The sequence below is a fragment of the Ambystoma mexicanum genome, chromosome 1p, assembly GCF_040938575.1.
Source record: "Ambystoma mexicanum isolate Mex_15411 chromosome 1p, UKY_AmexF1_1, whole genome shotgun sequence".
Lineage (NCBI taxonomy): Eukaryota > Metazoa > Chordata > Amphibia > Caudata > Ambystomatidae > Ambystoma > Ambystoma mexicanum.
In genome coordinates this window covers 50,885,543-50,905,828 of record NC_090921.1, presented here as the reverse complement: position 1 = coordinate 50,905,828, position 20,286 = coordinate 50,885,543, and the positions used below count along the sequence as shown (strand labels likewise).

General features: G+C 47.6%; 1 long non-coding RNA gene across 3 annotated transcripts in view; it reads left to right on the top strand.

Moving 5' to 3' along the window:
* The window catches only part of LOC138566008 (uncharacterized), a 133,409-nt gene extending 113,383 nt beyond the window's left edge, over window positions 1-20,026 (top strand). For all 3 annotated transcript variants that reach the window (XR_011301779.1, XR_011301788.1, XR_011301784.1), the window contains 4 exons: window positions 6,231-6,257; window positions 7,448-7,480; window positions 7,799-7,828; window positions 18,688-20,026. This is a non-coding gene — a long non-coding RNA (uncharacterized lncRNA). The remainder of the gene's footprint in view (window positions 1-6,230; window positions 6,258-7,447; window positions 7,481-7,798; window positions 7,829-18,687) is intronic.
* Window positions 20,027-20,286: the final 260 nt, after the last annotated feature.

Here is a 20,286-nt window from a genome sequence, read left to right as displayed (position 1 = left end):
ACCCCTCAAATTCACGCGCCCAGGCTATTCGCGTGTGGAACTTCCCGCGAACCCCTGAAATACACGCGCCCAGCCTATTCGCGTGTGGAACTTCCCGCGCACCCCTGAAATACACAGGTCCAGGCTATTCGCGTGTGGAACTCCCCGCGCACCCCTGAAATACACGCGCCCAGGCTATTCGCGTGTGGAACTTCCCGCGCACCCCTCAAATTCACGCGCCCAGGCTATTCGCGTGTGGAACTTCCCGCGAACCCCTGAAATACACGCGCCCAGCCTATTCGCGTGTGGAACTTCCCGCGCACCCCTGAAATACACGCGCCCAGCCTATTCGCGTGTGGAACTTCCCGCGCACCCCTGAAATACACGCGCCCAGGCTATTCGCGTGTGGAACTTCCCGCGAACCCCTGAAATACACGCGCCCAGGCTATTCGCATGTGGAACTTCCCGCGAACCCCTGTAATACACGTAGCCCGCTCCCCCAGGCCCGATCGCGTGAGGAACTTCCCGCGCACCCCTCAAATTCACGCGCCCAGGCTATTCGCGTGTGAAACTTCACGCGAACCCCTGAAATACACGTAGCCCGCTCCCCCAGGCCCGATCGCGTGAGGAACTTCACGCGAACCCCTGTAATACACGTAGCCCGCTCCCCCAGGCCCGATCGCGTGTGGAACTTCCCGCGCACCCCTCAAATTCACGCGCCCAGGCTATTCGCGTGTGAAACTTCACGCGAACCCCTGAAATACACGTAGCACGCTCCCCCAGGCCCGATCGCGTGATACTTCACGCGATCCCCTGTAATACACGTAGCCCGCTCCCCCAGGCCCGATCGCGTGTGGAACTTCACGCGAACCCCTGAAATACACGTAGCCCGCTCCCCCAGGCCCGATCGCGTGAGGAACTTCACGCGAACCCCTGTAATACACGTAGCCCGCTCCCCCAGGCCCGATCGCGTGAGGAACTTCACGCGAACCCCTGTAATACACGTAGCCCGCTCCCCCAGGCCCGATCGTGTGAATAACTTCACGCGAACCCCTGTGATGCACGTACCCTGCAAATCGCGTGTGACACTTCCCGCGCACCCCGGTATACATGCACACGTATTTTTTGTCAGCGGGTGTCCGTGTTTGTGGGTACCCCTTTGCACGTCATTTTTCCTGGAGGGCCACAGTATGGGACATTCATCATGGCAGTATATAGGTGCTATTTGTTGGCGCACCTTTTGGCGCACATTTTTTATAGCCGCAGAGACGCTACCGCCTCCTTTCTTGTGGCGGTCGTGTTTGTGCCTGTGCGCTGGTTTGAGCGTGCGCTTTTTTCCCCTATTCTATTCCATGAATACGTGTTGTAGGCGAGCGTGTGGGCGTACTGTACTTCCCCCGTGACGCCCACGTTTTGGCAAGTTGTTCCCCATTCCGAGTGTTACGCCCGTGTTCCGCCTACTTTTATTGCGTGCGCCGCGCTATGTGCGAATTTCGCTGTGGCCTGTGCGATTTTCGCTGTGACCTGGCGCACGCTGTTAGATGGCCTGTGCGCCAACGTGCGCCAACGTGCGCCGCGCACTTTTTTTTCGCACATCCGCTGGTTTTCTCGCGCACGGCCTTCCATGAATCGACGTGCGCTGCTTTTCGTGCGATTTTCGCACGTTCACTGCGATTTTCGCTATTCCACTGCGATTCGCACGTTTTTGCCCACTTGCGCCGCGCTAATTATTCCATGAATCGGCCTCAAGATGTCCCTCCATAATGGCAACCGGGTCTATGTGTACATACCTTTATTAAACCCTCACTACAATCTAAAGTTCAGTAAGTTCAGGAACTGCCTCGCAGACCTCATCCTGAACCATTCATAGTCCCTGTTGACCATGGGTCTGAAATACTCATTCAGGGCTGCGATGGCTGATCTCGGGGCCTAAATGTCTTAAACATCCTCTGAACGGCCAGTCCGGCAGAGTATAGGAGTTTTGGACGCTTGGCTGTGTCTTTGATCTCCATTGCCGCGAAGTACAGCTCCAGGTTCTCCACCCAGGCCACCCACCGGGCCCCCAGACTTGCCGGCACACCCAGGACATCAAGATAGGGTATTGGTGCCAGCTGACCCCGACATACTCCCTCGTCGTCCGACATGCTGAATGCAGGTGAGGATGCCGGGTGCAATTACCGGTGTTGATGAGTGCCTGCCGTGGCTGGTGACAAACAGGGTGTCCCCACCACAATGTTCACCCCTTTGAATGCCCACGTTCTTCCTGCCCAGGGGCGCACAAGCACTCCAGGTGGAGCCGAGACCCCCAGGGCTTTGCACAAATGCGGCCTGTGGAGGGGCAATGTCCGTTTTTTTGTAGGCCCATATGTGGAAGGGCTATCCTTTACTTGCAGCTAGTGTTAGGTGGAAACCTGTGCAGTTCCCTCTGGGACCACTGCAAAAGATTGAGGACTACAGGTGTTTGGCGGTGAACCCGCTTGGTAGCAGTCTGTACCACACAGATTCACTTGGTAGCTGTGGCTGAGCAGTCAGACTTCCCTCAAGAAGAGTTGAGCAGTATGTGGAGTATAAAAAATAGGGCAATTCTTCACAGCAAGACAAGCAAACACGCAACGAGGCTTAATGTAAAGATATTAAGGTATTTATTTATAATGAAACATCTATCAAAAACACTATGGCACTTTCACGGCAAACAAATCAAACACAATTACTCTACGAAGAAGAAACGATCAATCCCCCTAGCAATATTTCGACAAGTCTAGGCTCTACCGGCACCACTTATTTACAGACAGAGGTGTATACCTCAACCTAGATGGCACTCTAATATTAGTTAGGACGGGAGAGAAAAAGATAGGCAGGTTACGAAATCAACACAGTTCAATACTTCACGGGTAAAATGCAAGGCAGGAAGGCAGGAATCACAATAGAGAGTAAAGTTCAGAGGCCAGGCCCACTCGGAGAGAGGCAAGGCGATATGTCCCAAAAAGTCTTTAGTGGAGAGGCCTTCAAGTCCTTGTAGCAAATTGTTATCGGCAAATTGAACCAGTTCAGAACAATAAATGAGAAAAGCTTGGAGGCGACCCAACGAAAGGAGAGGATTAAGACACCTCACTCGAACCGATCGAAAGGGAAGCCCGGCGGACACGGTACCTTGTTGTGGAGGGCAGCTCCGGCGGGGGCAGTTGTTCCTGGTGGTGGATGCACGTCGGGTCTTTGCCAAGAGTAGAGATGATCTCGCCGTCGAAGAAAAGTGAAGTCCGGTGCACCACCAGGGAAGAGACCAGCCGCGGAGTGCTCCGTCACAAGGCACCACCTTTTGGTCGTGGTGCGGGGGTAGTGGCTATCCGGTTGCCGAGGGGCTCTGCACGGGCAATTCGACCACTGCGTCCTGAGGCGAATAAAAAGCAAAGGGGACTGGTTGTTCCCACCAGTCAGGGGAAGAGACTCTCCGGCAGGGAGATCTCCTCTGTCGTCGGGAAGTGGTGAGTCGGTTCCGCAGGGCTCCACCGGAGGTGTCGTCGTGCAGGTCGGCTCAGCGTTACCCTCGTCGGATTCTTAGGTCCTGTGGCGACTTCTGAAGATCCAGTCCCAAAAGCCCTGCTTTTATGCAGAAAACCCCCATTTATTCAGCCATGCTGTCAATCAACACTCGCTAAGTGGTGAGCGGGGAGGCTCACCACTTGGGCCAATCACTCCAGAGTGCGACCGGAGTTGGCAAGGCAACTCGGTCCAGGGTGCCTAAACCCCCTCCCGCACCCCTGTGGTAACCCAGACAGAATGGCACCACTTTGGAGGGTCTCTGTACAGAGGCCCGCCAAAAGTGGAACAAAGGGCTCAACCTTTGGTTTAGGAGTCACAGAGACGAACACAGACGCCATTTTATAAACCGAGTTCTGGCAGAAAATACCATCCGATAAACTTATTTAAGATAAGTAGACCGGTGGTACGTTAGAGATTAACGAGGCAAAGTATCAATCTCCAACAATGGGACGAATCCCATAGGGTTATGTTCGGGGTCGGACATAACAAGTAGTTTCCACTGCCACCAGCCAAAACTCGACGAGGGGGGACGGGACAGTGCCCCCTCGAGTAACAGATCCAGGAGTAATCGAATTACGCCTACTAGTACGTCCACAATAAGATGGTTTGTACTAGTTCTGTTAGTAAATTTAGGTCTAGTAAAGCCAATGGTGACTTTACATGCCCGGGGAGACAGTAGTCAGTCCCCGGGTATGGAGTCTATGGTGGAGGTCCGCTAGGACGCCCCAGTGTTACGGCACATAGGGTGCGGTGTAACACACATAGAAAAACATATGAGACCCTATGGAGTAAAAGACCCCATAGCCCATAGAACACATTGACATTCAAAGGAATTACACACATACATGTCCAAGAGTGGGAGGAAAAGAGTCTCACTCTTGGCAGGATGGAAAAAAACAAACTCCAGAAATCCAGCAAAGCTGCTGGGGGACTCACTAGGTTAGGAAATTCAGCCTAAACAGAGAATTCTCCCTAACAGCTAGGCCGTTCACCACAGCGGCCCGGGCGTGGGAATCCCTCTTTCAGGCTCTGCAGGTGAAGCAGGGACCTGGCCCCGCCCTCTTTCCTATGTTTGCGGGGCTCGCAGGTAGGCCATGCCCCTTCTCGCTCTTCCCCGTTGGTGCCTGGGGGAACAAAGCAGGTCTTCTGATGAGGCTCGCAGGCGAGTCACGGGCCGGAGCTCCAGGCCACGCCCCTTTCCTTTGTTCGCGGTGCGGGCCCCCTCCAGCTCCTATCGCGGGCCAAACACCACCCGCTTATTGTGCTCCACCGGGCGGGACGGTCGCCCTATGCTCGTCCAGCTGCATGACTCCGCCTTCCGCAGCACCGCCGCGGGCACCAGGCGACCAGCGCAGGAGGACCGCAGCAGGCCCCGGGCCACCCGCAATCCTGCGGCCCCCACGTGCCTCTCCTACACGGCCGCCGATTGCGGCCGTGTGCGCGGGTCCGTTCTTCCGCCCACCACAATCACCAGCTTGCGGGCGCGACCTCATCGCCAGTGTTGTGGGCAGCCTCCGGTCTCCGGGGCAGCCCACAGATGTTGTCCGAATCACCTGACAAGATAGGCGCACCAGGGAACAGCCGGTGAACCTGGAGCAGGGGAGCACCCTACGATGCCCGGTGCCACCGGACGCAAGCCTCACAGTGTGGGGGTGTCACCCCCAGTCTCCCACAGCCGCGGCTCCGAGGGCACTTGGGCCGCATTGCACAAGAGGCCACGACCACGTGGCAGGCCCACAACCCACAAATGCACAGACACAGTTTCCAATTCCTGGGGCTCTGCTGTTCTGCCTTTGCGGTGCCAGCAGAGCCCCTTTTATTATTACAGCGTCATGACGCAGTCCTGACACGCACGCAGCGGGGACCACTACACCAGCACACACACAACGGGGTCCAGTAACTGGTCTCATATCTGATGTTACTGCACATCAGAGGCATTGAAAGTACCCATCAGCATCTTAGCATGCAGGGGTGTGGAAGTTACCAGAGAGGAGGAAATCTGCACCTGCTCAAGGGCAGTATTGTGTTCTCCGATACACTGCACTTGGTGGGGTCCTGGGCCCCCCCCCCCATTTCCCCACCTGTTTCCTGGACTATAGTTGAGATCTCATGTTCCAGTGCTTCTGAGTTGATCAGAGGAGCACTGAGTTATTCTGTGCTCACAGCTGACGTATCACTCCGATCTCACCAGGGGCTAGGTTATATAAAACATACGGGCACAGTTAAGGCCATATACTTGTGCCCTCTGTGTATTCATAAACGTACGGGCGTCATTCTACAAACATGATCACAAGGATCTCTGTGTCCTTGTAGATGCGGCATGCGCAGGACCTCATGTTGCTCCCCAATTCTGGTTTAGGACCCAGTAGCAAGTAGAACCCCTCATAGGTTCATGACTCATATGTGGAGATTACTCTTATGATTCTAAGTTGTATCTCTCTCATCTCTGCACACTCAGTGGCCTTTTTCATTCAACACTAAAGACCTGACAGTAGGAAAGGTAAATCAGCCTCAAAATAAGTATGGTTTAAGCACATGTCAGGAAGACATGCATGTTTCCCATTGGATTTCTTACTCAGTCAATGAAAAAAATGTATACATTTGCTTTCTGAACTAACTGAGCTGCTATTAGTGACATCCATTAGTAATCAAGAGAATAACAATTTAGAAAGAAACAGACAGATTCTACTGTGTACTTTTGTCCCCTGCAGGTGACAAGAACAACAAGGGTGGTGTTGGTTAGTACTCATTTTCATTACCCCAAATCTTGTCATATTCCTGATGATATAAATATGGATAATGTGCTGTACTCTTAAAATAGAAGCCTTACTCAGGGTCAAGGCTCACATTGGGCCAGTATCTTTGTTTCCTATTTAGCCGATCTCTTCAAATGCAGTTCATTAATTGCCTGGTGTTTACAGTGGAGAGACACAAAACCCGAAATAAATATATTTTGAGAGCAGGTCTGAAAGACATTAGCCCAGATCCATCCTCCCTCTTCCCAATACTCACACACTGGGGTTTCCACACCCCCACAGACCAGATCGACAACCTTTTTCCCCATACACCTCCTCTCATGTCACGCCGCATTGACACGACACATAAACGGGGTCCAGTAACTGGTCTCATATCTGATGTTACTGCACATCAGAGGCACTGAAAGTACCCTTCAGCAGCATAGCATGCAGGGGTGTGGAAGTTACCAGAGAGTAGGAAATCTGTACCTGCTCAAGGGCAGCATTGTGTTCTCTGATACACTGCACTTGGTGGGGCCTTGGCCCCCCTCCTGTTTACCCTCCTGTTTCCTGGACTATAGTTGAGATCTCATCTTCCAGGGCTACTGAGTTGATCTGAGGAGCACTGAGTTCTTCTGTCCTCACGGCTGATGCATGACTCCGATCTCACCAGGGGCTAGGTTATTTAAAACATGCGGGCACAGTTAAGGCCATATACTTGTGCCCTCTGTGTATTCACAAACGTACGGGCGTCATTCTACAAACATGATCACAAGGATCTCTGTGGCCTTGTAGATGCGGCATGCGCAGGACCTGATGTTGCTCCTGAATTCTGGCTTAGGACCCAGTAGCAAGTAGAACCCCTCATAGGTTCATGACTCATATGTGGAGATTACTCTTATGATTCTAAGTTGTATCTCTCTCATCTCTGCACACTCAGTGGCCTTTTTCATACAACACTAAAGACCTGACAGTAGGAAAGGTAAATCAGCCTCAAAATAAGTATGGTTTAAGCACACGTCAGGAAGGCATACATGTTTCCCACTGGATTTCTTACTCAGTCAATGAAAGAAATGCATACATTTGCTTTCTGAACTAACAGAGCTGCTATTAGTGACATCCATTAGTAATCAAGAGAAGAGCAATTTAGAAAGAAACAGACAGATTCTACTGTGTTCTTTTGTCCCTTGCAGGTAACAGGAACAACAAGGGTGGTGTTAAGGGTGGTAAGTACTCATTTTCATTACCCCGAATCTTGCCATATTCCTGATGATATAAATATGGTTAATGTGCTGTACTCTTAAAATAGAAGCCTCACACTGGGTCAAGGCTCACATTGGGCCAGTATCTTTGTTTTCTATTTAGCCGATCTCTTCAAATACAGTTAATAATTGCCTCGTGTTTACAGTGGAGAGACAAACATCATTGATAAATGTACTTTCTGAACTAAATGAGCTGCTATTAGTGACATGCATTAGTAATCAAGAGAAAAACAATTTAGAAATATACAGACATATTCTACTGTGTACTTTTGTCCCCTGCAGGTAACAAGAAGAACTAGGGTATTGATGCTGGTAAGTACTCACTTTCATTACCCCGACTCTTGACATATTCCTGATGATATATGGCTAATGTTTTGTGCTCTGAAAATAGAAGCCTCACACACGGTCAAGGCTCACATTGGGCCAGTATCTTTGTTTCCTATTTAGCTGATTGCTTCAAATGCAGTTCATGAATTACCTGGTGTTTACAGTGGAGAGACACAAAACTCAGAATAAAAATATTTTGAGAGCAGGTCTGAAAGACATTAGCCCGGATCCATCCTCCCTCTTCCCAATGCTCACACACTGGGGGTTTCTACACCCCCACAGAACCAGATCGACAACCTTTTTCCCCATACACCTCCTCTCATGTCACGCCACATTGACACGACACATACACAGGGTCCAGTAACTGGTCTCATATCTGATGTTACTGCACATCAGAGGCACTGAAAGTAACCTTCAGCAGCTTAGCATGCGGGGGGTGGAAGTTACCAGAGAGGAGGAAGTCTGCACCTGCTCAAGGGCAGCATTGTGTTCTCCGATACACTGCACTTGGTGGGGCTCTGGCCCTCCTCCTGTTTCCCCTCCTGTTTCCTGGACTATAGTTGAGATCTCACCTTCCAGGGCTTCTGAGTTGATCAGAGGAACACTGAGTTCTTCTGTCCTCACGGCTGATGCATGACTCCGATCTCACCAGGGGCTAGGTTATATAAAACATGCGGTCGCAGTTAAGGCCATATACTTGTGCCCTATGTGTATTCATAAACGTACGGGTGTCATTCTACAAACATGATCACAAGGATCTCCGTGGCCTTGTAGATGCGGCATGCGCAGGACCTGATGTTGCCCCCTAATTCTGGCTTAGGACACAGTAGCAAGTCTTGTTCCAACAGGTGCCTCTCCCCTCAAAGAAGCTCTCTTGTGAGGTGCTTGGGGAGGCATGGTGACCACTCTGACACTCTTCACCAGTCCATCAAAGGGAAATATCTTCCTGACAGGACTTGTCATTTCTCACCAGGTGGGCAGGAAAGGTGATTCTGCTATTAAGAGATTATTCAGGAACAGGCTTTTGTACCACTGCCTATGAATCTACCTCTTGCAACCTCTTAGGGAAGACCTACCTTTTCTGAATATTCCCATCAGAAAGGAATCTGACTGTGCTCTAGAAAGAAACACCATTAAGTCTCAGTTCTAGTTGATGCCACATACAGAAATGGATGGGATGATGGCAACAACGTTAACAGGTGGAAACAGCATGGCCGGCCCCTCATACCATAATAGTCAGGAGCTCAAAGGTTCATAGTATCTTGAAAGGCATCTTACTTCACTGACGCTAGCCAAGAAATCATTCCAGGATAAGCAGTTTTCTTCATCACGCCAGGAGTTTTCTAGAACCAACCCTAATAAAGAGCCTTGCTTCAATCGGGGTTCCTGCCACTACGACATGCCTGACTTTGCCAGCGAAGTGGCCGCCTTCCCTACATCAAGGGCACCAAGACACCAGCAGCCCTCCTCTTCCATAACGCAATAATCCTGACAATCAAGGCCCTCCCAAGGTGCAATTTGGACCAGTGAGGGGGAAGAATAGGAGCATTTAGGTCGACTTGGATGAATTGGATAAAGGAGCCTTGGCATGGTGAGGCAGCACAAGATTTAGAGTTTAAACTTAGGTCAATTCTTCCTTCAATGGGAACAGTGTAAAAGTCTATATCCATGAAGTGGCGCTCATGCATGAATCCAGAACCCCCTGCCAATGTGGGCTACACAGAGCGTTTCCAGTTTAGATTGGGTTGTCAGGGAGTGTAGTGAATGGTCTTTCTGGTAGAGAATACATTGGTGGGTTTCCGATTCATCCTAAATTGAAAATATCTCATTATCTGGCTCTCAATTGCCTCATTCTAGATGAAGATCCAGCAGATCCTCCACATGACCTTCATGACGAAGATAGATGTGAAGGATTCATATCTCCACATTCTGAGTCAGAGGATTATTGGAAATACCTCAGGTATTACATAGCGGGGCATCATTTCCAGGTCATTGGATGACCTTTCTGCCTCAGTTCGGGCTCCAGGAATGTTACCATATGACGCCTCCAGTAGTAGGAGGATTACATCTCGGAAGCATGTCAAATTAATAAGTGCAACTTTCAGAATGGACATGGGTCGAGCCTTCTTTACAGCTTCATGGGCTGCCAAGCGAAGATTCTGTCAGCAGTTACTTGCATTCAGGGAGCCTAGCAGCCACAACTGTCCTTGTGCCTGTTAGGCAGAATTATATTATGCAGTACCCTTTGGGAACCCCACACACAAGTAAGACTACAAGTGACAGTACAAAATCACATTTGGTACAAGCCTGTACTACACAGTAAGAGTGGTAGCGATGGCTGAGCAGCCAGACTTATCTCAAGAGCAAGTGAGCAGTATCAATAGTTACACAAAGAACAGCAATTACTATGATTCAAACAAAAACTGACTCAAGGTTTCTCAGTAAAAGAATATACATTTATTTACACATCAGTTGTAAAACATTTCACTAAAGTAAAGCAGTTGAAAAATCACATTAGTAATACACTACACCGCACCCAATAGATTCTGGACAAGTTAGGCTCAAAATGAAGTTTGAGCAAAATGGCACTCCAGCAATTTAAAAGGGAGGGAAACACAATGTTAGGCAAGAATTGAACAACACCAACAGGTAAGTAAGCAGGTCAATCTAGAAAAAGAAACTACAGTGAGGAAATCAGATTCAAGGGTCCTGGCCCAAAGTCAATGGAGTCTTTGCTCAAGAACACACAGTTCAGGGTAGTTTGCGGTTAAGTCTTTGCAAAGAGTTCAGAATGAAGTTTGTCAGATGAAAAGTTACTATAAATAGTGGAGAAGGACAAGCCCTCGGATTGGTGAAAGGTTTCACACACTTTCACCGCGGCTGGATGAAACGAACAACCGTATTTGAACAGTGCCTTAAATGAAGAAGAAGGCTGTAGCTTAGCAGACGTTCCTGGCAGGTTCTGCAGGCTCACGGTACCTGAAGCGACTGTCAGATAGACACGAAGTAGGAGGACTGAAGGGTCCTGCAATGCCCAGGGAAGACACTTGCAGCAGAGCAAAGCAACAAATAAAAGGTGTGCTCCTTAAAAACTAAGCAGGGTCCGTTCCTCCTGGCTATCCGGTTCACTGTAGCTCTGTATAGCAAATTCAACCAGAGAAGGGAGGCCTGGCTTGCAGTTTGGTGAACTGGTTGGTCCCACCAGCTCAAGGGGAGAATATTCCTTGAAGAGCTTCCCTGTCGTTGGAGTATGACGATTCGGACCTGCAGCAGGGATTCACCGGGCGGTTCAGTCGTTGTAGGGGTCCTCTTCTGTCAAGTCCTCTTCGGTTCTTTCATTCCAGTGGCGACTCTGCCTTTACAGACCCAGAGACCTGTTTTTTTTGCAGTTTTCCCCCGTTCACACAGCCTGGCTGTCACACAGCAGGGGGGCTGTCGTGCCGGGACAGTCACCACAGCCAATCAGAATAGAGTGCGACAAGGGTCTCCAAGGAGACCCCGTGCAGGGAGTCCTTGACCCCTCCCTCACATCCTATCCTCCCCAGACATACAGGCGCCAAAGGAGGACGTCTGTGTGGAAGCCCGCGAAAGGACGGTGAACAAAGGAACCAAACCTGGTTTGGCGCGCAGATAAAAACACGAGAAAGACTTTTACAAAAAGAAATGGTGAATAAACCCAGACGGAACCGTATAAAAACGTATATGGTCTAGCGGGTTTAAGTTTGAGTCTACCAAGATAGCCTAAAACAATACCAGGGCTATTTAAGATAACCGCGGTAGGAAAAATAGTTACCACTGCCACCAGCCAAGTCTTAAAGAACAGGGAGAGAAACAATGCTCCAAAAGAAACAGACAAAAAGGGATAAGTATTAACCCTTTCCAGCACTCTGTGTAAGATAGTTTGTACTGGGTCTGTGAGTTTTAAAAGAGACTAATGAAGTCAATGGCAACTTTACATGTTCTGAGAGACAGGAGTCAGTCTCAGAAAATTGAGTCATAGTTGGGAAGCCAAAAAGACAACCCTGTGTCACTGCACTGAAGGTGCCGTGTAACACACAGTAAAAATATGATGCCTATGGAGTAGGTGAGGTTTCACAGTCTATAAACACAAGAAAATGTTAAACACACACAGCAAAACACATGTAAGAGTGGGAAAAAAGGCTCACACTCTTACCAGGTGAAAAAAAAAAATCCTAGAAATCCAGCAAAGCTGCTGAGGCAGCTAAGGGAAATTAGCCATTCTGGAGAATTCTCCCTAACAGTGCCTCACATCAAGCACCAGGGGGGCTCATCTGGCAGGCAGTGGAATCAGACCTAAGGGAATTCAGCATCCAGATTGGCATCTAACCCCAATCTCAGGTAGGTCATTAATTCTGACAATAGATGCCAGCGGTCTAGGTTGGGAGCTACACTGGGTATCTTTTCAGGAACTGGAATGTGGGAGGCCAGACAGTGACATCAAGCCAAGTGCTATCTTGTATGCTCTCCTTCATAAGATGTGTAACTGGTCATATGGTGTTGTCAGAACCATCCATACCTGGACTAAACTCATGTAAATAGAAAGAAGAACCAGAATACATGCCATTGGTTTTCTAGAAACCCACCTGATGGGATGGATGGTATTCCATGTCCTTTCTTTGGAGGCAGCTCTCACTGGGGGGATTGTCAATATTGTCGTAGATCACTCAGTTCCGTTTGTCCCTCATCCCTTACTTTTACCTAATGGAACAGGCTTTTCCTAATAGCTTAATGAGGCTTCGGTTCCCACCTATCACCCTCTGTGCAGACAGTTTCAACGACCAGAGATTCCCCTTTACTGTTCTCAGAATTGGATTTCCTTTGCATGGGGTGGATGCCTTGTCTCTTCCATTGCTCAGGCACGGCCTGTCCACATTCCCTCTCATCCTGCTTATTCCTGGGTATTGGCAAAGAGCAGGTTGAAGAGGGCAGAAGTTATTTTTGGGGCTCCTTATTGGACCAGCAGAACTTGGTTTCCCTCATTCAGCAGTGGAGAATGGCTTTGGTACGCTTTCTGGAGTTTCCAGCTCTTTGTATCCATAGCCTAGCCAATCTCAGGTTTGGACTTTGGAATTTCAAAAGCAGCGATAGTCTTCAGCTCTCCGGATATCAGTCCACCTGAGAAGTTTATCATAGAAGTAATACACTTCCGGGTAGCGTCACCCATTGTAGCCCCTTGACTGTTCGTATTAGTCATCCTGGACTTCCTCATGGAGGGAGTCAGGAAAGGTTTGACAGTTTTCACCTCACGATTGGAGTGGATATCTAATGTGTCTTGCTTGGGTTGGCTTGTATGTACAGTAACAAAGGCATGCCTTTGATAAATCCCCCTTTTACATATTGCCCTCTCCTATGGGACCTGTCCTTGTGCCTTGAGTCCGTGCAGGAGACCATTCAAGCCCCTCAGGATGCAGAACTCAAGTAGTTGCCAGGAAAGACTCTCTTTTTAGTGCCAATATCTTCTTTCCGCAATCTATGAAATGTGGGAGCACCTTTGTGTTTCCCTCCTTATTTTAGGATCTGTTCTGAGGCCCTCATAACCAGACCTGGATGGGGTTCTTATTGAATATCCTTCTACTTGGTATCGGAGATAGTCAGAGTTGCAGGGGGTGTTCACACCCCAGATATTGGGCAAGCAGTGGAGGAACAATGGTAAACATACAGAAATGAGATAACTTGTTTGTTTTCCAACAATTGAATAGGAGGGGGTTGAAGCCATTTGGAGTCACTCTTATTAAGGTGATTACAAATACAATCACTGAGGCCAATGACTTGCAGTGGGTACACCTTCTGACCATCATATAGGGAAGATCTTCTCGAGGAAAGGTGGCCTCTTGTGCCAGGCATTTGGGATTCCCCTTGTGGTCATGTGCAGGGTAGCCACTTAAGCCACTTGTATCACTCGGTACTAGATGCACATGACTGGAATGACGAGTGAAGGGTTAGCAATATCACATTGCAGGAAGTCGCTTTGCCTAAAATGGCTGCATGAAAAAGCTCAGATGTTATATGTTTATGTACATTCATGTTTCTCGACTTCCTGATTAAAGCAGGTAAGTCCTTAATAAGTGAGGATTTGGATGAGGGAGAATGACTCTGGAAAATGTCTAGATTATATAAAGATTCACCATGATACAGGGTCACCAGCTTCGTTCCGAATGCTCACAACCAACCTGAACCTCTAACTTAAACTAGACAGAAAACAAAACACAAAAAAGTAAAGAGTGGTCCCCTTATGCTTTACATAATCTAAGATGTAAAATAAAAAGCCTAGAAAGGAAATGCTGGCGTTCGTACAATGCAGACACACATCAGATTCTAAAAGAGCACCAATTGAACTATGAAAAAGAAATACTCAAGGGCAAAAAAGCTTTTTACGGACGGATAATTGAGACTGCATTAAACACTACAAAAAAAGTTTCTGCTAATAAATAATTTGTGCAAAAAACAAGAATCCTCCATTAATATAGACTCACAATCTCTTGCTGACCTACGGGCACAATGTTTTATAGAGAAAGTTGAGCCAATTATTTATGAGTACTGTGTCACCCTTCATCTCTCCTACACCTGGCACTAAATCGAACAAGAATCTTCTGATCTCAATTGAGTTCAAATTACTGGATCATCCTGCCCTTAATTCATTACTGGCACTGTGGGGTCTTGCCAGACTCTACATTTGCCAATATTTTGTCACTCTTGCATCTGCTTGCCTGATGTAGCCCCCTGTACCATGAGGTGCATCTTTTCCAGACCTTGCATTTAGTAACATTGTGTTACCTATTTGTCTGTTTGCCTGATATAGCCCCCTGTACCATGAGGCATAGCTTTTCCAGACCTTGCATTTACTAAAATTGTGTCACCTAAGTATCTGATTGCCTGTTGTAGCCCCCCCGTACAATGAGGTGCATCTTTACCAGACCTTACATTTAGTAACATTGTGTTACCTACGTATCTGCTTGCCTGATGTAGCCCCCAGTACCATGAGGTGAGGCTTTCCCAGACTTTGCATTTTTACCATTGTGACACCCATGTATCTGTTTGGCTGATGTAGCCCCCGTATCATGAGGCACAGCTTTTCCAGACCTAGCATTTATTAACATTTTGACACTCATGTATCTGTTTGCCTGATGTAGCCCCGGTACCATCAGGTGAGGTTTTCTGGGCACCTTCAAACGACGGGAAAGCAAAACGTTTTCCTCTCGATGAAGCCCAGTAAGTTTCCTTGTGTGGTTACTGAGTAAATGTGACACAGACGAATCATGTAGGGGTTTTTCGCAAATCTAAAAAGGCAACCTATTACCCTTTGCATTTTTAGTCTCTTTGCATGTATATTATCCTTGCATGTGAGCCGGCACTTGAAAATCATCCCCAGATATTCAAAGTGCTTACACAAAGACACCTTATTATCCTGCAGATGAGCCCTCGGATCATGTTGCCCACCAAATGAGAAGCACATGACATAGCATTACTCCTTGTTCAGCTTAATTCCCAGATGGGTTATAAAATTCACGGAACCTTCTACTAAAATATGCAAGGATTTAGAGGTTCTCACTAACAGAGCAGCATTGTCCTCATAACCTAGGACAGGAGCTTCCTCCGTTTGCACTGTGCAACATTAGCGCCCAGTTGCTCCTAGAGAGTTTGACCGAGTCTACATGATTTCTCCTTTCCCGCTGATCACCCTCATGCTGATGAAGTGGAAGCAGAAGGTAAAAACAAAGATCTTCACCATTCTGGCACAGATGCTGCTGAGGGAGGCTGTGTAATGCTGAGTGCTCTACAACAATGCCAGAATCCTGGCACTTCATGCTTGGCTATTGAAAGGTTTATGTGCAGCGACTACTATCTGAGGAGGTTCTCGGTGTACAACAATGCCAGGATCCTGGCACTTCATGCTTGGCTATTGAAAGGTTTATGTAGAGCGACTGCTATCTGAGGAGGTTCTCAGTGGGCAACAATGCCAGGATCCTGGCCCTTGATGCTTGGCTATTGAAAGGTTTATGTAGAGCGACTGCTATCTGAGGAGGTTCTCGGTGTGCAACAATGCCAGGATCCTGGCCTTGATGCTTGGCTATTGAAAGGTTTATGTAGAGCGACTGCTATCTGAGGAGGTTCTCGGTGTGCAACAATGCCAGGATCCTGGCCTTGATGCTTGGCTATTGAAAGGTTTATGTAGGGCGACTGCTATCTGAGGAGGTTCTCGGTGTACAACAATGCCAGGATCCTGGCACTTCATGCTTGGCTATTGAAAGGTTTATGTAGAGCGACTGCTATCTGAGGAGGTTCTCGGTGTGCAACAATGCCAGGATCCTGGCCTTGATGCTTGGCTATTGAAAGGTTTATGTAGAGCGACTGCTATCTGAGGAGGTTCTCGGTGTGCAACAATGCCGGGATCCTGGCCCTTCATGCTTGACTATTGAAAGGTTTATGTAGGACGACTGCTATCTGAGGAGGTTCTCGGTGTGCAACAATGCCAGGATCCTGGCCCTTCATGCATGGCTATTGAAAGGTTTATGTGCAGCGACTGCTATCTGAGGAGGTTCTCAGTGGGCAACAATGCCAGGATCCTGGCCCTTGATGCTTGGCTATTGAAAGGTTTATGTAGAGCGACTGCTATCTGAGGAGGTTCTCGGTGTGCAACAATGCCAGGATCCTGGCCTTGATGCTTGGCTATTGAAAGGTTTATGTAGAGCGACTGCTATCTGAGGAGGTTCTCAGTGTGCAACAATGCCAGGATCCTGGCCTTGATGCTTGGCTATTGAAAGGTTTATGTAAGGCGACTGCTATCTGAGGAGGTTCTCGGTGTACAACAATGCCAGGATCCTGGCACTTCATGCTTGGCTATTGAAAGGTTTATGTAGAGCGACTGCTATCTGAGGAGGTTCTCGGTGTGCAACAATGCCAGGATCCTGGCCTTGATGCTTGGCTATTGAAAGGTTTATGTAGAGCGACTGCTATCTGAGGAGGTTCTCGGTGTGCAACAATGCCGGGATCCTGGCCCTTCATGCTTGACTATTGAAAGGTTTATGTAGGACGACTGCTATCTGAGGAGGTTCTCGGTGTGCAACAATGCCAGGATCCTGGCCCTTCATGCATGGCTATTGAAAGGTTTATGTGCAGCGACTGCTATCTGAGGAGGTTCTCAGTGGGCAACAATGCCAGGATCCTGGCCCTTCATGCTTGACTATTGAAAGGTTTATGTAGGGCGACTGCTATCTGAGGAGGTTCTCGGTGTGCAACAATGCCAGGATCCTGGCCCTTCATGCTTGACTATTGAAAGGTTTATATAGGGTGACTGCTATCTGAGGAGGTTCTCGGTGTGCAACAATGCCAGGATCCTGGCCCTTCAGGTTTGACTATTGAAAGGTTTATGTACAGCGACTGCTATCTGAGGCGGTTCTCGGTGTGCAACAATGCCAGGATCCTGGCCCTTCATGCTTGGCTATTGAAAGGTTTATGTAGAGCGACTGCTATCTGAGGAGGTTCTCGGTGTACAACAATGCCAGGGTCCTGGCCTTTCATACTTTGTAATTGAAATGTTTATGTAGGGCGACTGCTATCTGAGGAGGTTCTTGGTGTGCAACAATGTCAGGATCGTGGCCCTTCATGCTTGACTATTGAAAGGTTCATGTACAGCGACTGCTATCTGAGGAGGTTCTCGGTGTGCAACAATGCCAGGATCCTGGCCCTTCATGCTTGGCTATTGAAAGATTTATCTAGGGCGGCTGCTATCTGAGGAGGTTCTCGGTGTGCAACAATGCCAGGATCCTGGCCCTTCATGCTTAGCTATTGAAAGGTTTATGTAGGGCGACTGCTATCTGAGGAGGTTCTCATTGTGCAACAATGCCAGGATCCTGGCCCTTCATGCTTGGCTATTGAAGCTATATGTAGGGCGACTGCTATCTGAGGAGGTTCTCGGTGTGCAACAATGCCAGGATCCTGCCCTTCATGCTTGGCTACCTTCATGCTTGACTATTGAAAGGTGTATGTACAGCGACTGCTATCTGAGGAGGTTCTCGGTGTGCAACAATGCCAGGATCCTGACCGTCATGCTTGGCTATTGAAAGGTTTATGTAGGGCGACTGCTATCTGGGGAGATACTTGGTGTGCAACAATGCCAGGATCCTGACCCGTCATGCTTGGCTACCTTCATGCTTGGCTATTGAAAGGTTTATGTACAGCAACTGCTATCTGAGGAGGTGATACTCTCTACCAAGCACCTGTGTACTAAGGACATGTATGGCAGTTGCTGGCAGAAGTTCCTAAATTGGTGCTGTGATTTGGCGTGTGCCCTGTCGCTGTGCCCCACTAGTACAGTTCTGGAATTCTATTTCCATTATCCAATGCGAGTCTAAAGGGTAGCAATTCTACGGTTCCTCACAGATGACCAGGAGAACAAATTGTGGATTTGAGGAAGGTGGCAGCGATGGTTGGGGGTATTTATTTTGATGGCAACACTTATGGCACACAAGCAAACGGGTGCCAAGGGATAATGATGGAGGTGTGCACCGAGTCACTCAGCCAGATCTGGTGGGCAGCTGACAAACATTCCAGGCCAGACTGCTCCTAAAGCAGGTTTCATGCACGAGGAATTGGTGGGAGGACTCCTTCTATACATCGGAAAGAATAATATGCAAGTAAGTAACCTGCTCATCCACCTGATATTTCTCAGTTTGTTTGATGTGAAGCATTCTCCTATGCTTGAGTTTTTACCACTGCAGAAGGCAAGTAACCAAAAACAACCAAAGTAGCAACTAGAAATACCTAAAATGCTATCGTTTCTGCAAGATGGCAATACATCTCAAATTAATGTCTTTGATTTACAGGCTCTCCTGCCAACAATCAAAATGATGCCCTTTACTGAATAGTCAATCTGGATCGGCGCTGCCTTTGGGACTAATTTATATGATGAAATTTTGATATATCTGGGTGACAAATCTTAACGAAATGTATGCTTTGCAGCAATCTAATGAAAGAACCATAAACTGTATGATTTCCACATTGAATTGTTCAGCCTTACTGATGTTCTGAAGCGCTGCACTTGACAGCTGATTCTTTGTTGTTCGTGCCCCCACTATCTTGTTTGGTGAGGAAACATGTTTTATTAACTATTAGTCGGCTTGTACTAATGAGAAGATAATATGCTACGCTGTTGAAATGTTACACTGTTGCTTGTCTTAATGAGAAGGTCAATATGCTACGCTGTTGAAATGTTACATTATCTGCTGGTCGTAATGAGAAGATCAATATGCTACGCTGTCGAAATGTTACATTATCGGCTTGCCTTAATGAAAAGATAAATATGCTACGCTGTCGAAATGTTACATTATCTGCTGGTCGTAATGAGAAGATCAAAATGCTACGCTGTCGAAATGTTACATTATCGGCTTGCCTTAATGAAAAGATAAATATGCTACGCTGTCGAAATGTTACATTATCAGCTTGCCTTAATGAAAAGATAAATATGCTACGCTGTCGAAATGTTACATTAGCTGCTGGTCGTAATGAGAAGATCAATATGCTACGCTGTCGAAATGTTACATTATCTGCTGGTCGTAATGAGAAGATCAATATGCTACGCTGTCGAAATGTTACATTATCTGCTGGTCGTAATGAGAAGATCAATATGCTACGCTGTCGAAATGTTACATTATCTGCTGGTCGTAATGAGAAGATCAATATGCTACGCTGTCGAAATGTTACATTATCTGCTGGTCGTAATGAGAAGATCAATATGCTACGCTGTCGAAATGTTACATTATCTGCAGGTCGTAATGAGAAGATCAATATGCTACGCTGTCGAAATGTTACATTATCTGCTGGTCGTAATGAGAAGATCAATATGCTATGCTGTTGAAAGGTTACATTGTTTGCTTGTCCTAATGAGAAGATAATATGCTATGCTGTTGAAATGTTACATTGTTTACTTGTCTTAATGAGAAGATCAATATGCTATGCTGTTGAAATGTTAAATTGTTAAATAGGCTAAGTCCCTTTCCAGATTGTGAGCTGATGTTGCCGCAATAATAAAAGAGATGCAAACAGAAACACAAAGTTGTGAGCTGGTTTTTTCCTGTCAAATTGATATCTTCAAAGTCCTCTACAAATGCAAGAAAGTGTTCTAATAAAAATGCTTATCATGGACTGCAGTTCAAACTAAACAGATTGGGCCTTTTCTCTCTGTTTTACAATAAATATATTGGGAGAGTGTTATGCATCTGCTATTTTGTAGAACAATATGTAGCCATGGACAACCCACATTCCACAGACCCTATGTTCCATAATCTTACATGTGGCATCACAGACAACACAAGGACAACAACACCTCACTTTTATGATTTGTTCACACATTGTGAACAGCTCCAACTGTACAGACAGGTGTAAGGCAAGCTGCAATGGCAGGCCTACTGTTTGATCCTCATACC